Raw genomic sequence first — 19,171 nt, forward strand, 5'->3', positions numbered from 1 at the left:
CGGCCCGTGCGATTGGTATTCCACGGTTGATTTTCGGCATCGGCGTGCTCGCCTTCAATTACTACCTGTTTCGAAAATATTGACCGTTTCGCCGCCAGTCTCTTCCTGCTCGACGACTTCGAGCATCGTCCTCACTAAAAAATTTTGGTACGGTCGTTTCTTTTAGACCAAGTTGTACTTTACTAAACGGACGCGAGAGCTTCCACGTTTCGACGGTAGGGCTACGTTGTTACTGACGTTCAGCTGTAAAATTGTAATTCTGCGAAATTGAGCAAAACGGATTATCGGTGTCTAGGACCAACGGTGATGCTTCTTCTGGCGTTTACTGCTATTGTGTTCGTGACGGTCGCATGCTAGCTTCGGACACACGTGGTTATGTTACTGTCACAGTGGTGCTCATTTTCGATACGCGCTCCGAGGTTGGCAGTCCCTGAAGGACAGGTGCCCAACCCTGCTTTCCAGGAAACGAGCCTTTCTTCCCTCGTGCGCACGTAAACATTCGAGCCAGCATTTCGCGTCCCCGTTTCCTCTCCCGACATTGTTCACAAATAACAGCTTGGTTTTCCATCACAGGATAGACATATTTTTATCCTTAAACCATTTTCACATGCTCGGTTCAAAATGGTAACACTATTTATTCTCCCGTTACAAGTTTTTTTTAATTTTATAAACACTACTCAACTTATTGTAGGCCAAAATATTTTTATAAATTAGTTTATTTTTAATAAATTATACTTAATTGCATTCAAATTGTACAGGTTGAATTTTACTTCTTCTTCCAAATTCAAATAATACAATAATTAGTTTTTAAATGAACTAGTAGATTTTTATTTTACGTTTTCAGAATTTGTAAAAGTGATTTGAATAAAATATCGAAGAATACAGTTATTTGTTAGAAAACTAGAAATAATTCTGGAGATGTAGATGATAGTATCGTGTAAAATATTGTATTTGTAGCGGTTTTAGAAGATAATAACTGTACAGTATTTTATGTCCTCGTGAACGCTTTCGATCGTGAATTTTCATTTTCACTTTTCCACAACGCATAAATCTAGGATGGTTCGTGATGTAACGCTGCTTCAGACCAACTTAGGCGGGAAGAACGTGCAGCCAACACAAAGCAGTTCGCTGAAGAAAGTCACAAAACTGGATAGCAGTGACGTGTAGACAAAAGTGAACTTCATTCTACCGTTTATATATCATTGCGCAATACATATGAAATTTTGCAAGGTTTCTACATTATTTGTTTTTTTTCGTAAGCACAAAAAAATTCTTGTTACGCTACAATCATAATTAGAATTATTGCACTGGTTTGTAAAATATGAGAAATATTTTGTTCTGGATTTATTTTAAGCAATCGCTATCTACTTCAATGACAGAGAGAAATATTTGGGTAATGTTTCAGCTTGAAAGATGTAACATGTACATGAAGAAATTCATATAAATTATGCAATAGACCTTCATAATCTAGCAACTGCATCATTTATTATTAAATAATTTTTTAATGCTTTATTATTTTCAAACGACTAAAATAAGACCAGGAACGATACTGTACTATTTGTTCCCGATATTAACGAAAATTAGTTTTATTTTACATAAAGATCCGCTGTCTAATTATAACTTTTTATTACATCTGTTAATAATAACTGGACAATTATTATAATTTTAAACGTGTTATATTTTCGATAAAGGTGTTACGTTAGTTTTAAGGGAAAAAATCGTAAATGACGTTTTGTTTTCATCCAGGAGCGTTAATAAAGTATTGTTAATTAGTTAATTGTTGGCTCGATCGAAGAGGAATGAAAATGTTAATTATTTTCCGTTTTACAGAGTAGCGACTGAGAATAGGAAAAAGAGTGGCTTGTGGCTGATATGTTCCGGAATGTTCTTCGATTGAAGCCGGCTGACAGTCGCTTCCGAGAGCAGATCGAGGTCCTCGCCTTCGAGTCTGTTACTTTGCGTTGAGATACTCTGAATGCGGCATGGCGGCAGTTCTCCAGACGCTCGCTGTTCTTACGTTCTCAGGCTTTCTCTTCTCTCTCTCCTTAGGAAACGATTCGCCCGGACTTAACGTGCTTTCACACAAAATTACGCGTCTCCTGCCCGCCGATACACGTATCGCATTCATTTTCGCTAACATAGACCGCAGCTTTGACCGAGGAATTGATTAAAATATGAAATTAATTTGCGATTCACTAAATTGTTTCCGTCGAAAGAGATAAAAATTGTACGAGACGTTCCACAATGAAATCACTAGAATGCGAAAATGAAAAAGCTTATTTATTATTATTATTATTATAAAAGTACGATGCAGAGTATGAGAAAAGTTGCTTTTTACTTTTGATTAAAAAGTTTCGATAGAAAACGTTAAATTGAAATTGGATTTATACAAATAACGATTTTGTAATCCTCTACTTTAATGAATGTTTCTAATAATTAAAAAATTACTTATTTAAAAATCCATTTTTCATATTTTTAATTACTCTCAGAATTTAAACATTTTGATGCATTAGACATTCGATAAATGAATATTAATAAGCAGATTGCAGATTCTTATGGAAAAAAGAAATTGTCAGTACTAATTGGAACTATATATAATATTGAATTTACTTCTCGATGCAATAGAGACTTTCCTATTTGTAGATTTATTTTTGTTGCATCCAAATACCAAGACATAATGTAACAAAATAATACGATGATTAGATGCCAGAACATATAGTAACAATTACTTGTTCAGGGATTCCGTTGCTCTCTATCATTCCCGCCTGTAGACACTCGAAACTGGCATGACTTAGAATCCGATGTACGACCGACCTGCAACCGGTTCCTCGTTCCCTTTCATCGATTCAGGGGCCACACGAGCCTTCCGTGCATACGTGCATGCACGCCAGTGCAACTTGAGAAACGCGTGCTCGACGATACCAAAGTCTGCCGCTCGTCTCTCTCGCCGTTCACCTGGAGGGAACGCGTTCCCCAATAAAGGTCACAATTCGACGATTACCGGATTTCGTTCATGGCAACGTAATAAAACCGAACGTTTGTCTCCCGTGAACAAATTGTTCGCTTTCGGACAAAATCTCGCGAGAGAATCGAATCGATAAAATACATTCTGTTATTCCAATTTGATACAATAGATTTGAAGTTGAGATTAATTCGTAGACATGCATTTTTCGTAATCATTTTTACTTTTTAAATGAAGACAATTCACGTGTATTCTTTTAGCCCTAAACTTTTAATTCATCATCATCTTCTACGTACTTAACTGGGAAAGAAATCTATTCCTAAAGTCATTGATATGAGATTGCTATTAAGATACATTCTGTATTTTAAAGTGAAATTGAACTAATTACTTTCCAAACTAATTATTTTCATTTGCGCTCATTTTACTTTTAAAACGAGTAAATGAAATTCCTATTATTTTATACGAATTATGAGTAAATACGTTTTAAATTTAAAGGTTGAATAAAGGACGGCCAATTTTGACCTGTGCAAGGGTTAATTTAATTTGCGATATAAAACATGCGAGAGGGTTGACTTGATTTACAGAAAGACGAATATGATCTGTAAAAGGATTAATTTAAATTTCATACAGTGAACATGATTTACAATTGAGTTGATTTTAAACGTAAATTCTGTATTTATGACTGGTCTCCTTCCTTGAACGAACCTAACGTGGAACAGAGGGGTTGAAAGACTACAAGAGTCACTTGTAGTTCCAGGATAGATGGCTGCCAGTACATTTCCCTGTTCCCTGATCCTTCGGTTTTCTCCGTCAAGAGGCAGATTGAGGGAAGACTAGAGATAGTTGGTATCTCGCGGCATCTGGTAACTAAAAGGGCAAGATCTCCGTCCCCCCGTTGCGTATGCTGACCTGGCCTACGGGCCACGTGGACATTTGCATTCGTTTTAACCCTCCAGTCCCTTTTCATCCTGTTGTTGGTGCGTTGCGTAAAACCGCATAATTAAGGACCTCCGCGACCGTACGTATGTCCATCCGTTCCTTCTGTTCTTTCGTTTCCCTCCGCGAGTTACGTCGTCCCCGTCGTCCAGAGATCCTCGGTGCTCCTCAGTATCGCGCAAGGATCGAGGATTGTGCCGTCAGTCAACGGCGGGACAGCCGCGAGCCCTTATAAAGCACGAAAGGATCTATCCTGCGTGACAGCATGTAGATTCCGTGAAGCTCGCGCGGAAGAGAATCCTTTTTTTTTTTCTCGAGTCGGCCACCGGATAGAAAGAATTCTTCGAGAGCTCTCTCATCCGAGCTACCCTTCTAGCATCCAGTTAGATCTTGGAGGATGCGCCTCGGCAAATAAATCGCGTCGGGGGAACATGTTTATTTAATAACTTCTGCGCCAAGGTTTTGCTCTTGGACCTGCTAAGCTGGCTTAGAACAGGGATTACAGGAGTTACTTTCGAAGTTCATAGCAGCTATACTGAAGGACAGCAAATCTGTAAAATGATTTTACACATAGTCCTTTCCCCCAGCTGTTTCTAGATACTTCCTCGTCGCCGTCGGGTCCTGAAATTCTCACGCATTTTCAAAAGACACGTATTACTGTTAAATATGTTTATAATACAATATTTTTGTAATAAAGTCTGGCCATTCGGGTGGTAATCCCTTCCCATACTTTGACGAGTTGTGTTGGAGATTTCTAGTAATAATGGTTACATGTGAATGTCGTTCTATTCTGTTGAATTCTGAGCTTTCATTTGTCAGTATTTAAACATAGAAGTAAGTGAGTCTTGTGAGATTCTTTTCACTGTATGAACAGTATTTTTACTGTAATAAATTATTATCTGCACTGTATTTATCATTTTCTGAAGCAGATCCGCGTCGCTTCACAGCCGACGCAAAAGCAGCCGGCTAGTAAATTGTGATTCCGATTAAGGTGCAGCTTGGCAACAGACAAATGGAACAACATTGCCCTCGTTAGTTTTAATAGAGTACAAGGAACAACGTCTCTTGGATTGCAAATCTCCTCTTGTACGCGATTAATTAAAATAAATTTCTAAACAGAACGATCTTGAATCTTTCATGCGATATTGCGGCATGATCCGAAGCGCAGGGTGCATTCTCCACGATACTTCTTTGACGTCGTGAACGAAGAATTCCGTTGCTGTCGGGTTCTCACAAGGATCAAGCATTCCCTTCGGGTAGATTCGCGTTTTAATTCGCGATCACCGCGGCGGATCTCTTAAAACCGGCGAAAAACACGCGAAACGGTTGGCCCTCGCTCGGAAAAAAGTGAGACCAGAAGGCACGCGGTTTGTTTTCGTGGTGAGAAGACCACCGGGAAGCTGTTTTCTCGCAGGGACACGTGGAAATGATTTCACGCGGTGCGGACTCGAATCCGTTTAGGGCGATTATACATCGCGACACGGCGACCGACAATGATTCGTCTTATTCCGACGTCGATGGCGACGTTCTTCCCAAGACGAGCGGCGCGAGCAGTGCTAGATAGATCCGCGTGTTCTACCTTAGGTCAATGCGATCGTATCTATTAATCATTCATTCTTCCTCTCCGTCTCTCCTCACCACCGCCAGCGCAACACCGTGTACACGGTCGCTCTTTTGCCTGATAAATGGAAATGAACGCCGCGCCGAGGCGAATACTTTACACGAGGCTAATCGCTGACTAACTAATAACTTTTCTCCCGACGAACGATCGTCGATTCATGGGAACCTCGCGGGACTTTCCTGTTTTCGGGGACGACTGCCTGTTTCGACGATGACCGCGACGACAGCGTTTGCGCGATCAGAACCGATTCGCTGACTCTAGATTTTCATTTAATTTTTTCATTTACGGATCATCGCGATCGCAAAGATCCATTTACGAGAAATTTATTCCGGAAATTAGACCCGAGCAAATTTTATTCGAAATGAAAATAGGACGCCACTGAAATAATTCATTTCGTTATAGACAACGTTATTATCTGAAAATGGAAATCAGATCGATCCATTTGAAATAATAGTAATTTCAAATAATGTGTTGCTTCATAACTTTTTGGTTTCAAATATGACGGAGACAAGAAAGAAATACACAGGTAAAGAATCGTTTGATTATTGAGACGTTCTCGAACGGGATGTTTATTCGATTCGGTGCTGGCATTTACGAACCGTCCGGCAGCGTTGTCGTTGGTTAATAGCACGATAAAATATATCTGCCATCCGGTTTGTTTTCCGCTTTTATAGCTATCCGATATTTTTTTATAATATCTTATTAATAACGACCGATTAATTTTAAAATGGAATGTGCAGTGCTGGGCATGGCGTTACACATCGTAAAATGATTCTTTGAATTGGGAACGTGTTAAAAGAAAACACATACCGCTGTCCTCTACACGTTATAAATTCTTATTTTTATGGTTTCTCGCGGATACTACTGAAGTGATGCTTGTATAAAATCTGCATCAGACGTATTGCACAAACTGAAAAAGAAAAGAGAAAATCACCAATAACTAAATTCATTGATCTGCCTCGAATTGTGGATTTTGTTAACTTATATTATAAAATGAATGAAGCGAACCCCGTTACAAGGCAATGTAATTTTGAACTCGTGTATTAACCACAGCTTTTTAGTTTCATCTCATTTTGGTAAAAGTATCTTTTCTCTTGTTTCTTCTTCGTAATCGTGCATTGTACATTTCGAATTTCATTTCGCAAATCAAAGTAAAATTACTTTTATTTTTAAATATACAAATTCGTTGTTAATATATATTTCGAAATGGAGAATGAAATAGCGTTAGAGTTTGAACGGTTGCAAGTCTTTATACACCTGTTGCGTCTGCAGGAAATGTTTAAAACCATCATAAATCAGTAACATAAATTCACACAGAAGAATTTACTAAAAATAGGATCTTGATTATAGATCTGCAGAGTAATTATTAGTTATTTCGTTGGATGGTGTTCGTATTAGCGGATCCCAAGGCGAGTAGAATATTTAGCAATTAACGTTGTGGAACGATGCCTTGATTAATTTTTCACGCGGTTAGCGAAGCCTGTGCTTGAAAGTAAGAACCCCTTCGCAGACACGCTTGTTGGTTCGTATTACATGCTCGCGCGACGGAACAATCGAAAACCACACTTACGCGGCTAACGTTCCATTAAACGAACTATTCCATTTTTTCCATTGGCACGGTGTCCAATTTAATCTTACCAAAATATATACTATATGCAATGAAACCGTAATAAAATATTTTCGATACCATTATTTGATGTATAAAGATCAGATTCGTGCATTAAAAGAAAGTATAATCACCGTGGCTACAGCAAATCCGTTACAACAAAATACTGTCTGATAACTAAAATTTAGATTTATATTATTTAGATACGGGCTTTTTATTTAATCCAACTAATTTTATAACAGCCATATTTTGTGAAAGAGGTGATATAAATTGTACACGTTACGCATTTACAGCTAATGTTTGTTTCTAGGTCTTATACGATGCTTAATTAACTGACGCCTAGTTCAGCATTATTCGATTAAAATTTCGTCAGACTAATAATTAAATTTTATTCGAAAAATATCTAGAATAAATTCTACGAGCAAATAAATAAATAAATAAAATATGCTGACTTATTTAATATAACCACGTAATATTATATAAACACGTAATATCTGCAGTCTAGTTATACTAAATGTGTCTCGTTTAAGCAACGCCCTCCTCGTTAGATCACTTTCTCAGTCGTCGGTGCCTGATAGAAAATAAAATTTCAGGAAAGGCGTGGCGCCGTATTGCCGGGTTAATTGCAGCCGAGGCGAGTTTTCCGAAAGTTAGCGTAAGCCGATTCGTTCTCGAGCGTTCACTGTCACTCTTGTCGGCGGTTTCGCGCGCATAACAAGGAAGGATCCGCGGCGGGTATAGAGTCTTTCGCAATTTGTAAGTGAGAAACGGCGTTCTTGCCGAGTCCCAGCGCGCGCTGCGAACCTTGCTTGAACTTCGTCGTGGGTGCACGCCGATCGTCGCATGCGCGTCTCTCCTCTTCTCTCTCGCTCTTTCTGTACGAGCCGCGCACCTACGACCATTCACCGGGGCCTCTCTGTGTCGGCGGCGCGACCACATGCAACCACATGCAATCACATGCGACCACATGCAGCCAGCTCGCCGCGCGCGGATTCGTTTGCGTGCACGGCTGTCGAGCAGCGCGGCGAGTTATCAACTACCGTTCGCTCCCACAAACTGGTCGCTCGTGATCTTTGCCAATGATAACGCATCGCTTCGCGCGTTGTCCCGCGCTTTCACGTTGATTGGCTGTGACTTCGCTCTAATTGGGTCCGCGTGAACCGACCGGATCATCCATTTACCTTTAAATTCGTTCACCAGGCTCTTCGATATTACTTCGCATCCGAGATGCATTTTCTGCTTGCAAAGGTCACTATGATGGTTTCTTGGCGCCCATGGCGGTGCTGGTGTACCGAAAGCACAGCCATGGTATATTTTTTCTTCACACTAGAACTACTGAGCCCTAAATGTGATTTACAGTGATTCGCAAAGTTTGCCGACCAGATGATTTTAAGAATTTTAAAAGCCGAAAGGGAGGCTTTAATAGGATAGCTCAAACAAATCAACGCTATTTATTCCTTATACGCATTTAATTAAAGAGTAACTAAAGTAACGCGATCAAAACTTACTGACCGGTGTGTTTAACAAGAAAATAAAGTTTGTTTCTCATTGTGCAGCAATTCTGCTACTTTAATGATCTCAGACTATATTATTCTCTATTATTTTCTCTATTTTTGCACTTTGTTTAATTATCTTGATCATTTATTATTGTAAGCCACTTATTTCTTTTTTCTTATTGATATGCTACTCGTTCCAAAATTATTCTTACATGGGGTTCTTTGTCTCGCTGGTAAAATAAATATTATTATTATTAAAATTTAAACACTTGATTATAGCTACACTGTGGATCCTTATACAATTCTCCATTTTCAGTGCTTGTAAAATTTCATTGAGAAAACTATTTATCTCGTTGATCAGGAGATTGTTTGCAGCGAAACTAATTGAAAAACATCATCGATTATTGTTAACATGTCTATCTTTCTTGCATTCCATAAACCAGCTCACGCCATAAACGCACGAAGACCCGCAGCCTAGTCACATCCGATCCGAATCTACGATATAGTTTTTACTTTCTATCTTTTTTTTTTGCGCGCAAATTACAAAGTTCCGGCAAGTCAATTAAGCTCAATTAAAAGTCGATCCCAGGTAACAAAGTATTTGCAAACACAGAGCCTCCACCATGTTGGGTGCACCGTGCAAGAAATATTGTAAGAACGCTTCGAAATTATCCACGCTAATCACCGCGTCTCGAAAGAAATTTCTCTCCCTGTTAATTGGCTACACTCGTCAGTTGTAGCCGGTAACACGGGTCGTGCCTACCACGGTTTTCCGGGAACGGTGATCCTTCGTCTCGTGTTTTTTTCGTTTCACGTACTTACAAGACAGAGAGATTCCACGGAAACGTGGCTTTCTCGGCTAAAATCCACATTCGTGTTATACGTTGCTATTGTGTAATGGTCCTTGAATCAACATCCACCGGCTGTTGGTCGACGGTCTCCCACGCCCTGCTACCAAACGGCACGAGTCTTCGCATGATTCCCAGGATTTAACACGCTCGTGTCGAAGCAATTTGTTCGCGATTTTTCCCCTTGGCCGTTCGATCCCATTGGGAATCGGATCTTCACCGGCGATGCTCGTTTCTTCATCCAAGTATCCTGTCTGTTTCGCGTCTGTCTTGCATGCCTCGCAGAGTTAATTCCTTTGTTAGCAATTCCAATCTCCGACGCGTTAATTAGCTCATATTTTGCTTCGTGAAGCACTCCGATACTCTCATTACGAGTTCCCTTACGTCTTCTAATTTCAATTGTCTATGGTACGCTTAATATTTCACTCTGTCGTAGATCATTATGCAGAATAAATTATCTATAGTCCATTCGACGGTCGTTTTGTACGGAGAAGTGTTGTCAATATTTTTTCTATTCGAATTGTATTTATTTATGCAGTTCTGTTAAATAATATATCCGCGTACCTATTAATTCAAAATTCTGAGGTCGCTTCTCGGTCCTCCTTTAAGCATACTAGCGCTAATATTAAATATAGGGAGACAAAATGACTTCTTTAAATAAAAATAACTCCAATTGCAAGGACACAGTGTCCAAAAAACGATTTTTTAACGATTGTTGGGCGAGACAGATTGTTCCCAGCGATCCCGTGAAGCTTACCCATGGGCTTCCTATGATTAATACAACATTGATGCGCACTTTATGGTCTTTACGATGTTCCACCAGCGACTTCCCACAAAAAGAGGGTAGAATTTCCGAACGTGTCTCAAGAAAACGATTTTTCATACCGTTAGTAGGAACTTTCCACACGATTTATCAAGCTGCGGACGCTGAAATCTCATAAATTCAATTTCGAATTCAGGATCGTAAATTCAAGGCGGCTTGATTGAATTCGCGCGGGCCCAACAATTCGCTATGCAAGAATACGCTCGCGTGGAATCCTGTGTAATGACGAGCGAGACGCGGCTGGAACACAGGCGAAAGAAAATCCCGCAAACGGTTTCGAGCCGCTTCATCTTGTTTTTCCGGTAATGATCATGCGCGACGCGACATCAATCATCGTGGCCACTCGTGCATCTCGTTCCTCCGTGCCTGAAGGATCTAACGAGTGGTCGCTCGATGATTTTGGGTCGTTCGTTCTCCTGCTCCTCCTCCTCCGCCTCGTTCGCCTCCTTCGCCGCCGCCACGATGCAGTCCCGTAAAACAACGTTCCCTTCGTTTCTTTTTCTTCCTCGTTACCCGAAGCGTTACCGCACGCACGGCTAACCTTTGAATTTTCCTATCGACGATCGCGCCTGTAATTACATTGATAGAGAAGCGCGTCACGCCGTTTGATCGCGGCCGTGTACGCGCTGGCGCGTCCAACCGTGTAAACGCACACTGTTCCGCGTATGTTACGGAAAGTGTTTACACGCTGAACGGAGAACTTGAATGTACGAGAGAGAGTTCTAAGCAGGCTGTTAATTGGAAACTTCATTTTTTTTCCATTTCTCTTCATTCAACTGAAGATATTTTATTTTACCTCATGCATGGATTATTCATGATAAAATACTTGATTCGCTAGCAAGAAATACGATTTTAAGAATAAAACATTCCATTCGTTCTAGCAAATTTTTAAGATAATATTTTAGATTGTATTTTATTTGAAAAATGTTAAAAATATTTGTGCAATTGTTTCATACATTTGCAGTATTTATCTAGAGTAAGATCAATATATTTATTTGTACGTATAATTTTGTTGAAAATCATTGTAGCAACTCAGGGTTAAGTATATTTATTTCTCAAGTTCAAGCAAAGATTCAATTTAATTTTTAATTTAGCGTTATGTACAGCTAGACGAACAAAGATACAACAAATAACAGAAATTCAGATACTTTTATTTCTTAGAAAATAGTGATATCTTTAGATCTATCTGGATCTATCTTCAGATTCGGAGATACAGGGTTTCTTAAATTTCTGCCTCGTATAATTGTTCATATAATCTTTACAGCCATCTTATCGAAACTATTTGAACGTTTATATAGTGTACTTGTTGAGAAACGAATATGTTACTATTTATAAAATTCAATTTTCTACAATGTACTCTATTATCCCTTTATATTAATACTTTCAATATTTCAGCAGTTATAATTAACTGCCTCTCGTTATAACATTTCAAACAGTTTATTTAGTTCATTATGGAAGACGACATTTCAAACAAATGTAATTCAATTTCTCCTACAGCATCGTTTTCATCAACTCTGCTGAAAATTCCTTGCAAATACGTGTAAATTTTTAAAGCCGCTCTTCCCGTTCCCAACTGTTAAGTGTCGAAGAATCCTGCTACAGTTTACTCGAAAATCTGCAAAACATTTTTCAATTTGCTCCGCGTTTCGACAAACGTAGCAGAAGTTAGCACCACCCTGCGAACCGATGTTCCTGGTATTATCGTTTCACGGATTGGATAAGGGATCCGGGGCTTATGGGCTGAACTTCAGGAAGTCCTAGCCCACTTCGATCATCGGTCGGTGTACTTATCAATTAGAGTTATTCTGGTTAGCCGAGAAAGCGTGACTTATCAATTAGCATAGTCGTAATCTAATCTCTCCGTGTGCCCCATTGGTCGATTTTTTAAAATGGCGCCGCGTATTTCGCATATCAGCGAACCTCCATACTTCTCATTTCGGTACTTCATATTGTACGAAAATCCTCGGAATCTTTATCGTTAAATATGAAATTTTTTGTACATTGTCTTTTCACAAATGTAGAATTGTTTAGTTATTGTTGAATAAATTGTATCTTTATTTTTAGGGAAATATACTTTGACCATATTGACAATTTTACTTTGTTTTTAAAGTATTAATTCTTTTAAATATATTTTGCAATTAACATTAGTTCCTCATTTGTTAAGAGTTAAATTTTGTTCCTACTCGCAGTTCGTTCTCTTTTTTTTTATTTCATTACAATTATATTCTTAATTTTTCGTTTATAAATTTCTGTATCATTTGGTCTCTAAACTTCCTGCGTAATTCTTACATACACGTACTTTTAATATTATTATTCTATATTTTGAAAGATGAAACTGTAATATAGATTTATTTAATCTTGAAACTGTTAAGAAGTTACCAAAAAATGTCCACAGAATTCGTAGTGTTACATATTTTAAAGAGGAAAGTGGAGATCTATTGTATTTTATTCAACAGCTATGAACAACATATTAATTTGGAATAAATACAGTTCGAATAGGAAACGTAACCGACCTAAGCCCAAAAATCTCCTGCAGAATTGTTTAAGAAGTAAGTCTGATCAATTTTAAACTAATGGTAAAACGTATATGTCGAGCTAGCTACAGTTTCTACAGGATGAAAATTCACGTTAAAAGTAACAGTCGTAGAATGCCGCACACGTGGCCACGAGTTTCACCCTCCTCTTGGATTCGCCGTTGTCCGTTTTCGGTGTAGGGTACTTTTGTACCATTATCGATTGCCAGGTGTGTCTCAGATAGGTCCCGGAGCGTGACAGAACGCGTCGCAGAAGGGTGCTGGTCTCTTTGTGGGGTGAATAGTATGCCGAGGTGGTCTGCGAGTGCAACTGCATGCCAACGGTGAAACGTTGCTCCGTTCCGATGCGTTTATGCGACACGAATCTTCGGAGAAAGTGTCGAATGCAACGCGCCGATAAATTCTCGGCAAAAAGGACGAAACGAAAATTCCCTGAATTCGAAAGAATATCTGTTATCGCGCGTATGCATTGCAGACGTGCCGATAACATGCTATCTCAAAATATTGGTTCGATCAACGCCAAAGCTGACGCATTTTGCGACAACGGTAGGGACGAATGCTTGAACTTGCAGTATCAAGGTCTGAATCGTATCATTGTCATTTTTCAATTTTAATCTCGAACCTGGTCATTCGAAAATTGTATATGCGCATATTTTAGAGTAAGAATATTTTTTACATAAACGGTAAGGCCTTAGTTGTTCGAACTTAAATTCTGTTTTGTATGGGTAATATTCCTTTTTCATTTGTTTACTCCAAGAATTAAAAAATCGTCATTGATTTTCTCGTGATAAAGTAAAACATCTTTCTGAATGACATAATACGTGGTTTAGTCTAAATTAATTTATATGCAAAAATATTTACTATAAAAATCAATAAGGATATAATCTGTCATCCTATTTACATGTAGGTTTTATTATTCGAATTCAGGTTCTTACGGTTGACATAACCGCTTACTTTACTCGGATAGAGGGTTAAAGGCAGGTTCAATGTGATAAAAATGAACTAATACACGAATAATCGTGAACTAATAGATTGAAAAGTCAAACCGCAATCGAATATTCCGAGCAACAACATGCGTGGACGATGTAAATATTTTCGATCGAGAAAATGGGTAGCAATCAGTGTTTCGTAACGTTCGACCACGTGTAACGTGCTCTACTTTTCCACGGGTATTACGACCGGTCGGTTCGGTATAATTACGACCTGTTAGTACCGGTGATTCGAGTCAAAGGACGCAATCACGTCGGAGCACTGCCGAAAATTGATGCTTTTCACGCTAGCGGAGTCGCACACTGGCGTACTCGACCGAAAGAAAGGATGCTTGCCTCAAACCGGACGTGTTCCCTTACTCCTGTGCAGAACGTGCACAAGGTACCACGAAGATCGATCGGCGAACTTCGCGGAATTCTATGCCGGTTTTCGCGAGGTGTCGCAATCAAGAACGTTAATCGCGAACATATATTCGGCGCGAGGTAAATATCCTTTTCGACTACGGAGGAGGAAGTCGGTTGAAGGATGTAATTGTCTGTCGTAATTCTCGCGGAGGAAGTTACCGGATTCCTTGCGCAAGGATTCTTCGAGTTCCTCGGGGAACTTTGAGCAGCGCATTTTTTCAACGACAGCCGCAGGATGCGGGCTTACGCTATTTTCATGCGTACGTATTCCAACGAATACCTGTCCGTTCGCGGTTCATCCGAGATTCCTGCGGTGCATTTATTTCGCTCCGTTTCTGTTTTATCATCGGATCTCTGCGTCGACGTTGAACATTATTCCAACGTAAGAAAATTCTATTCGACTGTTCTTGCAAGTCGATTCTTCCAATAATGTTTTATTCGAGTAAATCTATTCTGATGATAATTTTTATCGCGATGACATTTCAAATGTATTAACCCAATGGAATTTTATAGAAATAAATTCGTATTCGAATAAATTTGTAAATGAGAATATTCATATCAATCGTATGTATTTTACGGCTTTGCTCTTTAACAATAGTTACTTATTTGAAGCTTGTGATTGATTAATAGACAATTTTGAAGACATGTAAAGAACGAGAGTGTTTATCTTGTTTAGTTATTTTTCAGTCGTACACACAGATTATTTCATGATTGGATCGCAAATATTTGCATTTCTGACCAAAAATGGTAGGTGTAAAATATGAAACAATAAGACGATTAAAAAATTTCGAAAAGTTAAATGTCTACATTGTTCTTAATCATATTTAAAATATTTAAGTATGTTGGAAATTCCTATACGATTATCGTTTTCTTTTTTTTAAGAACGTTGAAGACAATCTGTATTTTGCATAAAGATGCGCTGTCTAATCTTGACATAGAAATTTCCGGATCGACCCCATCTATCTTATGAAACTTGCTCATTAGGCGAAAAGGAAACACGCGCGATATCAGATGAGTGATTTTAAAGTGCCGCTCCCGAGGGCAATGAAAGAAAAACAATAGAAGTGCCGTGGATAACGCGGGGGTAACGTTACACCAGACTCGGTTGCGAAACTTTCCATCGTCACTGGACACCGGGTGAAATAATATAATAAGAGGAGAAATACGTGCCAGGAGTAATTATCCGCGTCATCAATTTCGCGGTTGATTTTTTCGCGTCCGTTGATTTATAAGTTGCTGCGAGGGCCGGTAATAACCGACCGACGCGACGCGACGCGACGCGTCCGATAGAACCGCAGCAGCAGCAGCAGGCCGAGGCCGGGTGAAATCAGTATTTAGAGCTCGTTAATCGCGCGGCCCAGAAGACCGTGGGCCCGACCATTTTTCCTGCCCTTTTTGCAGCCATTATTTTGATAATTTGTCCGGGCCTCGTTATTCCTACTGGTTCTACGGGGGCCCGCGTATATGGTCATCGACGAATTATTGCGGCAACCGACCGATTGTCCTGACCGCGCCGGTGACTGCTGCACTCTCGATCGGTGCAACAGACGATGCTGCGCAAAAACGAAGCCGACCGCCATCGCCGGTGAATACCTCTGCGTTCTGGTAACGGCAGGTGCGAGATACGAAGCCAGCGGACGACGTTTTCACCGTGACTCGTCCCATCCGGATAACCGGCGTGTTTCTCGATATCCGATGCAACGACGCGCCAACGATGCAACACCGCAGAGGTGTACCGGACCGAAATACCACGCATTTCGATTCACGTCGGCGCAACCTCGTTGATCGATCGAGGCATAATCATGCGTCAGTTCGGTTTCGTTATCTGCTGCTGCTGCTTTTACATGCGCCGTTCTCAAGGTGAAAAAATGTAACCGGCGACAGGTTACTTTCGAACCGTTTTCGCACTTGCTGGCGCATTGTGTAATTTATCGTTTCGGATGTTTTTCGGGACTCGTTATGTACGATGTTTATTTTGTTTACGTTCAATTTCGTACGCTATTCGGAAATAAAAGCACGGAAGGTCCTCGGATGGCGTCCATTTTGGTCTCACGTTTTAGATCGGTTTAAGACAATACGTTTTAAAATACTTTCACATTTCTAAGGAAATACACCTTTTAAAACTTATATAAAAGTTCTTCGCAATACATTATTGCTAATAAGAAATATTTTGAGCACAACTGTGGTTAATTTATAAGCTCTCTTTATACCGAAATATCACTATGAATAAATCGATAACTTCGTAGTACATTATTATTAATAGTAAATATTTTGATAAGCTGTACAAACTGTTCTTAATTTATAGCTATTTCTTTTAAAGAAAAATACGTCTTTTTAACACAAATATTAAAATTAGACGTCACAGTTTATTATTATTATAAACAAATACTTTGACTAGCTGACTTGGTTTTTGCAGAGTATAGTGGTCACAGTCATTTTAATAATTTACTACAAGAAAGATAGTCTTTATTTTATTTACAGCATTTATAAATATATAAAGCATAAAAAGATGAACAAACCACGTTGTTCTCCAATGCCAGACGTTTTGCAATACTTTATTGTGCGATTTAGTTTATTTTAGAATGAAGGATACGCCAGTTTTCATTGGAAAGTAAATTGTTCTTTACGATGTTTTTTTGAATGCTTCGAACTTGAAAATATTGCCTTCTTGTAAAGGTGCATCGGGGTATGATATCGTCGATTCTTAATCGACGCGCTATCAACAGGATATTTGATAATGCAATCGGAGAAGTAGTTGCAACTCGTGCCATAACTTTTGCTTTGTCACGTAGCTGAAGTGGTTTCAGAATACGATTACTTGTACGTACTTCAGCATTCGCGATACCCTGACTGCTGCATAATTCTATCCCATAGCTGACAATATTATGAAAAAATATATTCTCGTAAAGTTAGCATCTAAGCAGAAGATTTTTCATTCTGAATATAACAAAGAGCTCTTAGAAGCGATTACATTTATTGTCAAATAGCGTATTTTATACGTTTTAAACCGTTTGTTGGTTTCTGAAGAGAATGTTGGCATTTATGCAAAATAATAATTCTTTAACCTAACTTGCAGTGATGGACGTTTATTTTGTTCGTTAATAAATTTAATTCCTCCAAATTGAAGTTAATAATACTTAACCTTTTAGTATTTCTTACATGTAGTAGTTTATTTCACAATCTGAGGTAAAACTTTAATTACATTAAATTGCGTAATGGAAGTGAAATGGTTTCCTTTTTATTTGAATAATCGTTTTATTAATGCAGATATGCGACGTTTCCTAATACATACAATGACTCGCATTAATATTCGGATACTTTTTAGAATAAAATAATCTTTTAAAAATTGTTTTGAGATGTTAGCGAGGTTCACTAAACAATGGCTAAAAAATTGTTTTCACGAAATGAAAGTCGTCCGGATATTAATGTGAGTCACTGTACGTATTTTTGCCATCGCAGAAAAAGTTGGAATTTTTCGAAAAGCTCGCAAATAAATCCACCGAACGATCATTTTCTCATTGATAAGATAAGAAATCCGATACTTCATGTTACACACGATCTAATACTTCAAATTCTTTTTATATTTTCAATGAAAAAAATGTTATTGTTTCCTGTTTCCAACGATCACACTGTACATTGTTATCTTCTTCTCCGTAGGGACAAGCAAAGTGACAGAAGGCGTTAAAAATATACATTCCAGGTGCTAAAAATATTGCAACTTCTCGTCGAATCGGTCACTTTCGCCCGAAATATGTGTCCGACGACAACTTTCGGGGACCGTGCGATCGGAACCGCCCCTGGTAAATGAAATCCCCGCTCGTCCCGCGTTAATGAACCGCTCGCGCGTTCATTCACGTTCGTCAACCCGGCGCGGACCGGCCAAAGAGAAATTCACGGGATAACTGGTGGCGCGTCTCGGTCCTTGCTCTTTCTCTTATGTCAGTGCGATCGCTGGCTGTCTTCATTCGCATACGGACATTTCTATCGCGTGGCTCTCTCGGCGGTCACGAAAGAATCGTCCGCGCTTAATCGCGCGTCGGTATTTGGGGTCAACGAGACCGAGCCGCGCCGATAGAGAAAACGAGAAGAGAATGGGAAAGAGGAGGGGGAGCGGGGTTCAGATGTCGCGCGCCATCGCGAAACCCCGTCCACACGTGTATGGGCGATTGATCCTTGAACCGTCTCCCACAGTCCTGGGCCGATAGTAACAATTTGATTTCGGTCTATGATTACGCAACACCTGGTACTATTATAAAGGTTTCCTGCCAAAATGTTATCTAGTTATTTGAAATTATTTTTGTAGATGTGCGGAAAGGCGCATGTCGCAATTTTGAAAAACTTTCTGCATTATGAAAGCTGTAGAATATAAGATTTTCTATTTATCAGAAAACGAAGGTTTAAAAACATTTAAAAAACGTAGAAATATTGTTAATACGAAGCGTTACGAATCGACTTTAAGCGAGAATAACTCGGAGTTGCAATCATCTGATATGCCGCGTTCTTTTTTGTAACCACTGTATTTTCGATTCGTAACAAGTGGTGTTTTGGTAAAGATTGATAATAACAGATATAACAGTAGTTGAAGGTGTTGCATAATGTTGGAGAAACGGTTTTGCATAATAGTTTATATTTTACAGTTAATTCTATCATCTTTCTGTCACGAGAGACGCCTCGTGCCGTGCTTCACACAGCGTACAAAATTTGCAATGATAGCCGTAATAGAATTAAAATTATTTACGTTTTCGTATCCGACACCTTTCTCTCGCGATTTCGTCCTTTTTCTGGCCCCTCGGTGACCGAGACGATCTCCTCGCACCCTCTCAACGATAATAATTATCCGCTCGAGTCAAAGTCACGAAGCCTCTTCCTGGCGCTGGCGATCGAGTGTCAAGAATTATTTGCCATCGATTACCCATCCCCGTTCTCGCCACTGCTCACCCGCTCCTTTCGA

At 39.3% G+C, this 19,171-nt stretch overlaps 1 protein-coding gene across 1 annotated transcript in view; it reads left to right on the top strand.

Annotated features, from left to right (window-relative positions):
- N (neurogenic locus Notch protein) overlaps positions 1-19,171 on the top strand; it is a 386,036-nt gene that overhangs the window by 523 nt on the left and 366,342 nt on the right. The window lies entirely within an intron of this gene.

Source organism: Augochlora pura, chromosome 8 (assembly GCF_028453695.1).
Source record: "Augochlora pura isolate Apur16 chromosome 8, APUR_v2.2.1, whole genome shotgun sequence".
Taxonomy (NCBI): domain Eukaryota; kingdom Metazoa; phylum Arthropoda; class Insecta; order Hymenoptera; family Halictidae; genus Augochlora; species Augochlora pura.